General features: G+C 35.5%; 1 pseudogene across 1 annotated transcript; it reads left to right on the top strand.

The window, feature by feature from the left end:
- The first annotated feature begins 1,552 nt into the window (after nt 1–1,552).
- LOC143615518 (putative transcriptional regulator SLK2) lies at nt 1,553–5,365 on the top strand (annotated as a pseudogene). The gene is made up of 9 exons (XR_013150490.1): nt 1,553–2,386; nt 2,828–2,959; nt 3,027–3,075; nt 3,161–3,375; nt 3,466–3,528; nt 3,613–3,713; nt 3,810–3,903; nt 4,439–4,508; nt 4,597–5,365. The product of XR_013150490.1 is annotated as a putative transcriptional regulator SLK2 (transcript).
- The last annotated feature ends 1,376 nt before the right edge of the window (nt 5,366–6,741 follow it).

Genomic DNA, 6,741 nt, shown 5'->3' with positions numbered 1-6,741 from the left:
ATGTCGAAGTACTGCTTTTCTTTTGATTCTTTCTTTAAAGTGAAGAATCCCTGCTCCTTTGATCAAGTGTTTTTCCAAAAGAGTGTTGGTGAAAATTTTTTTTACTGAATTGGTGTTGGTTGAAAAACATTTTTTAAAGTACTTTTAATAATTTATATAAGTTTTTTTACACCTAATCTCATTGGATAGCTTTAATTGATTAAACAATCATAACTTAGTTGTCTTATTAATTATACTAAAGAAAAAGTGAATATGAGGCTGTTGCACATCTAAATTATATGTTAAACCCATCGAAATACGTAGTTTTGATTAAATCCAATTAAAAAAAGTCATATTGCTTTTCATTCTTTGTTTTCCTCCACATATCCAACAATTTAATTTTATTATTTCCATCAATTTAGTTGGTATAAATCAATGAAATTTAATGTGAGTTTATCGTCACTCACAATTAAGTTGTAGAAAGGAAACAAAAAAAATCTATTTCGTCATTCTTCAAATCAATACACAGGAACAGAAAAATCAATTAGTTAGGGTTTTTATTATTCAAGATTATAATTATATAATATTTTTATGTTGCTATCTTCATTTGGAATAGGAAATTGAAAATGAAAATCACTCTATAATAAAAAGAAGTGATCGAATATCCGGGAGGGAATTGCATTAACAAACTATGATATTACTAATCACGAGATTGCTAGATTTCAGGAGCGAAGAAGTGAATGATAATGAATTCATTAATTTTTTAATTGGATTTAATCAAAACTACGTAGTTTTGATAGGCTTTATACGTAACTTAGAAGTGAAAAAGTCACATATTCACTTTCCGCTATCCAAATATAAAGCAAGTCAAAAAAATAAACTTATAATTAGTTTTCACTTCTCAGTTCTCACATTTTCTTTGTATTGAACCAGAAGAAAACGAGTTGACTCAGATCCTGTCAAATAAACCATCCACCCATCAACTGGATCAGATCTTGACACGTGTAACAGAAAACCCCTAACCGCCGCCCGATCTGACACGCATCCCAAATATAAACCGGTCAAGTAGGGCGGGGCTATCCACCGCCACTCCCGGTCACCATCCTCTTATTCCCGCTACATACATAAACTCCGATCGTACACTGCCGATTGATTTTATCTGTAAGCAATATTATTTATTTGATGCCGTTTTAACTAATTGTCTGTTAGTAGCTTACGGAAGCGTTATCATTGTAGAGATTTGATCTAATTTGACGCTAATTTATGAATGTGATCAACTTTATTGTGATGTTTATTGAATTTGCAGTTGCTAATACAATTGTTTTCTTTGTAATTACGCTTTTTTAGGATGTAATTTGATTGATATTTATGCCTTCATTTGCTTAGCTTCTAAGTTATAAATTAGGTTTTCTTAATTGAATTAAATTAGGCTCTCAGGTAATTGATGCTTATAATTCCTTTGTTATGTTATTATTAATATTAAATTAGTTGATAATTGTTATTAATTGAATCAAATTAGGCTCTGAAACTGGATAACTATTCGGATTTGAGCCAGCAAGCGGATATATCACGAATGGGGCTTTCTCGGCCTTGTTCTGGTAGGGTACATTCTCCGTCAAGTTCTGGAATCTTTTTTCAAGGAGATATGCAGTCTCAAGCTTTAGGTATTTTGCATTTTGGCTCTTTTGGGAACTCTGCAAGTTCAATTCCTGGAAATATGCAATCAAACATGCCACTGGTATCTGGAGACATAACGAATAGCATTGGGGCGAGTTCGTTGATAACTGATGCTAACTCGGGTCTTTCAGGAGGTGGTGGTGGTCCAGGTCTTCAAAGAAGTGCAAGTGCTAATAACGAGTCGTATATGTTGTTACCTGCATCGCCTTTATCGTTTACTTCGAATAATATGAGCATTTCAGGCTCTTCTGTTATAGACGGTGCGTCAACAATGCAACCGGGTTCCAATACCGCCACGTCGTTGCCTCCTCCACGGGCTGGACAAGTTTCAGGTTCAAGAGTTATTGGATCATTTGTTCAAGATAATGATGGTATATCACACATGCAAAAGAAGGCTCGGGCAGATATCATGCAACAACAGGTTTTACAACAGATATTGCAAAGACAAGACTCAATGCAGTTACAAAGCCCACAGTTACAAAGTTTGATTCAGCAACGGAGACTGAGGCAACAGCAGCAACAACAACAGCAGTTGTTGCAGTCTTTGCCGCCACTTCAACGAGCACATTTGCTTCAGCAACAGCAGCAGCAGCAGCAACAGTTGCAGTTGAGGCAACAGTTACAGCAACAGTGTTTGCAACCTGCAAATGCAATGAAACAACCCAATGATGGTGGTGTATGCTCACGAAGATTGATGCAATACCTGTATCATCAAAGGCAACGACCAGCTGTGAGTACGCTTATGAATATATGAATTTCACATTCCATTTCTTATTAACGCAATGAACTTATGAATTTAATTTCGACGCTTGTAGAGGTGACATTTGGGTGGGTTGACCAGGTTGGGAAACGGTCAAAAATGTAGATTTTTCCATGTAAAGTCAAAAGGGATAATTTTTTTAGCAAATATTTAGTGTGCCAAAAATGATTATGATAATGATAGTAATACAATTTATTTGGATGAAATGATATAGGTAGATTATGCATTAAAAGTACATTTTGGGTGATTTTCAATTCATTTGACTCGTCTGCTTAGCTATTTGGCCCATATTTCTACTGGCTTGATCCACTAGAAATGAAACATAACATGAAACAAAACATTTATAAATAATGATCTGAAGTGCCACCTGTAATTTCTCGGGTTAACTATTCTTGGTTTAAATATATGCAGGAAAACAGTATCTCCTACTGGAGGAAGTTCGTAGCAGAGTATTATTCTCCACGTGCAAAGAAAAGGTGGTGCCTGTCCTTGTATGATAATGTGGGCCATCATTCGTTGGGTGTGCTTCCACAGGTGGCTATGGTATGCGTTTTCTTTTTGTGTATCTTGTTTTCATAAACATTTTCATAAAAAGTTTTTATCTTCTTAGGACACATGGCAGTGTGATATTTGTGGGTCTAAATCTGGAAGAGGCTTCGGTATGTAAATCAGAAGTCATAACACTATATTATATATTGTGTTCAAGAATAAATTATGTTTTGATGGTATGTATATTATTAACAGAGGCAACTTTTGAAGCACTGCCAAGACTTAATGAAATCAAGTTTAGCAGTGGTGTTATAGACGAGCTTTTATTTCTAGATATGCCTCGTGAATATAGATTCCCATCTGGAATAATGATATTGGAGTATGGAAAAGCTTTTCAGGAAAGTATATACGAGCAACCTCGTGTGGTTCGTGAGGGTCGGCTTAAAGTTATTTTCACCCCTGATTTAAAGGTGATTTGACCCAAATAATATTTTTATTGAAAATAAAAGACAATGTGATGGAATATGCTTATTTTTACTTATCTGCATGTGTCTTTTCAGATATGGGAATTTTGTGCACGACGCCATGAGGAGCTTCTTCTTCGTAGATTGATTGCACCTCAGGTACAAAAGCTTCATTTTTTTTACTAAGAACATAATTGATTAAATTTATAAATCCAATTATTGTATTTTTTGGCTGTTTTGCAGGTGAATCAACTGTTGCAAGTAGCACAAAAATGTCAATCTACAATAGCTGAAAGTGGTTCTGATGGGGTCTCTCAGCAAGATTTGCAAACAAATAGCAATATGTGAGTCTTGATCATAATGGGTTGAATTTGTATGTGTTGAAACAGGTTGGGCTAACCGAGAACATGTTTTGTGACTTACTGTTTGGTTTGTGGCAGGGTTGTGGCGGCTGGGCGGCAGCTTGTGAGGAGCTTAGAGTTGCAGTCATTGAATGATTTGGGTTTTTCTAAAAGATATGTTAGGTGCTTACAGGTGAATATTCTTCACTTTTGCTGAATCTTTGTATTTTATAGGGGGTAGCCGAACCCAAGCTCGTTTAGGCTTGGGCTCGGCTCGTTTTTATTTAGGAGGGCTCGAGCTCGAGCTGAGCTCATTTAGAGCTGTACTTTTAAAGCTCGAGTCTGGCTCGTGAGTAGTTTGTCAAGCTCGTGAGTTTTTATATTTTTTATAATTGCATACATGTATATAATTATAATTTTTATATGTAATATAATAAAATATAATATATTATTTAATTATTTTTATCATATGTTTATATATTAAATAAAAATTATATAATTAAAAAAGCCAGTTTTGGTTTGCGAGCCGGCCGAGCTCGATAATTGAAGCTTGTGCTTGAACTTGTTTATTAAATGAGATTTGATAAAAGCTCGAGCTCGTTTAAGCTCCACTCAATTCGAGTTTTTAATGTGCTGATCTTGAGTAGCTCACGAGCGGCTCGGCTCGTTTACACCTCTAGTTTTTTCTACATGGTACTGATTATTTGCAACCTCATTTATGCTAATAGATATCTGAAGTGGTCAATAGCATGAAAGACTTGATCGATTTTTGTCGTGATACCAAAGTTGGTCCGATCGGTAATAATTTAACCATCTTTTATCGGTAAGATATTCTCTTTTTTTCATCATGGCAACAATTTGTTCAAAACTGTCATGTCTTTTACAGAGGGATTGAAAAGTTTTCCCAGAAAAACAAAGTCAGTCAACTCACAAACACAGAAGATGCAAGAAATGGAACATATGTCTAGTAAGTTAGTGCCACTGAATCCAGGTGCCAACGGGTCATTGGTCAACAATAGTCAATACATGGTTAACCGTGGAGCTCAGGCTGCACTTGCAAGTTCAAACTACCAGAACATACTCGTGAGACAAAACTCAATCAGTTCAAACAGCCAGCAAGAAGCTTCATCTTCCGTTAATAACTTAAACCAAAATGGATATCCGTTTCAGGGTTCCACCAGTATGGTGGCAGTTGGCAGTTTCGAACAAAGGCCCATGTTTCAACCACCACAGAATCACCAGCCGTCACCTCACAGTGGCGGTCATGCCATACAACAGCAAATGATTCAGCAACTGCTTCAAGATGTGAGTAATGGTAGCGGTGGTGGTGGACCAAAGCCATCAGTTTCTGGGCAGAGTGCCGCTAGCGGGAGTATGTGTCGGGAAGGTTTGAGACACGAGGTTGCATCATCAGCGATGTCACCACTACCACCAGTTGTGCCAACCAGAAGCAATAGTTTCAAAGGCGCTTCACTCGGTGATTCATCTGCAGGTGGCGGGACAGCTAACACTAGTGCTGGTAATCAGAAGGTGGTAACAGCTGATTTGCCAAATATGTGTGATGATATTGTTATGGATATAGCGAGCGAGTTTATGGGAAATGGGTTTTTTGACAACGAGGAATTGGAGGGAATCGTTATGGTTGGAAGGCATAAAGTTTAAATCTATGTACAGTTGTATTGAAATCATTATATACATTGATCTTTGTTTAATTTGCCTTGCTTATACGGGAAGTGTTGAAATTGCATTATGACAATTTGATACTGAATTCGAATCCAACACGATCGATGTTCCAACGATGGCCTTGGTGATTGTTGGATGAAGCGTGCGGGTTTTGTCTGAAAATGCCAAGCTAAAGAGTCGCAAACAACACATCAATATTCTCTAGATTTTTCAAACAATCACGCAATGTGAAAGATAAAATCAGTTGATGTGGTTAAAAGAATTTAAATAGCTTGGTGTGTTCTTTTATGTCCGATTATTTTATTAGCCCATGTATGTCTCAACCCGATAAAACCATTCCAAGTAACCCGAAACTCAAAAATAGTAGTTTGAGTTTTGACAGTCAAAACTTTTATAGAAGTATATATCAATTTTAGAAAAAAAATAGAAAAAATACAAAATAGTGATGGTTAAGAGCGTAAATGGAAAGAAAAAGAAAAAATTGATCCCTTTTATCTCCCTATATAATAAAGGAAGATAATGTTGGATGCTTGACATTCATATAGGCTTAAGCTTGGTTTTACTTTTATACTTAATTTGTGAGTTTTAGTTGAGAAATCCACTTAATCATGTTATAATGTCAATGCTCTTTCTATTAATTTAGGTATTTAGCTTCACATTAATTTCCTTTTACCTCTTTTTCTAGACTTCATTGGAGATCGATGAGAGGGATAGTTGCCGAAGTAAAAGGTGTTGGCTTCCGATTAAAGTATGTACACTAAACTCTTCACTGATTCGTAGCATTTTCAAGCCTATGCTGGGTAGCGGACCATCTTGCAAAAGTTTACATGATTTTGCAGGTTTGAATCTTGATGAACAAGAACCAAATGAAATTAGCAGCAATTTCACAAAATATTATGGTAGGCAAATCTTTTACCTTTATTTAGAGGCTCATTCACGACATTTTTTTAACTATATTAATTTATTATTCGTGAACTGGTAGTTTAAATTGTTTATGAAATGAAAATGGGATTTGCCAAAAAAAAAAAAAAAAAAAAGTTTTGATTCGTCAGATTTGCTTAAACAAATGGAGAACTTCTTTTGTGTATTTGGATTACTTCTTTGAGCTCTTGGACAACTTTTCCATGCATAATTAGGACAAATTTTTCCGTTTTATATTTTATGAAATTTTCTTAATTAAGTTACAAGCATCTCAGACCGTGAAACCAAATCGTTAGTAATGGCTCGATTTTAAATTTTAGTGGTTTGGTTTTGGTTATTGATAATAAAAGAACGTTATTATGACTAAACTGTTCTGTATAACGAAGTTCACCATACACATCTATGAAACAAACCGAAATTCTTATTT

Source organism: Bidens hawaiensis, unplaced genomic scaffold (assembly GCF_021521415.1).
Source record: "Bidens hawaiensis isolate Kalapana, Puna unplaced genomic scaffold, B.hawaiensis_p1.1 tig00002306_1, whole genome shotgun sequence".
Lineage (NCBI taxonomy): Eukaryota > Viridiplantae > Streptophyta > Magnoliopsida > Asterales > Asteraceae > Bidens > Bidens hawaiensis.
This window is presented reverse-complemented; position numbering and strand designations above follow the sequence as displayed.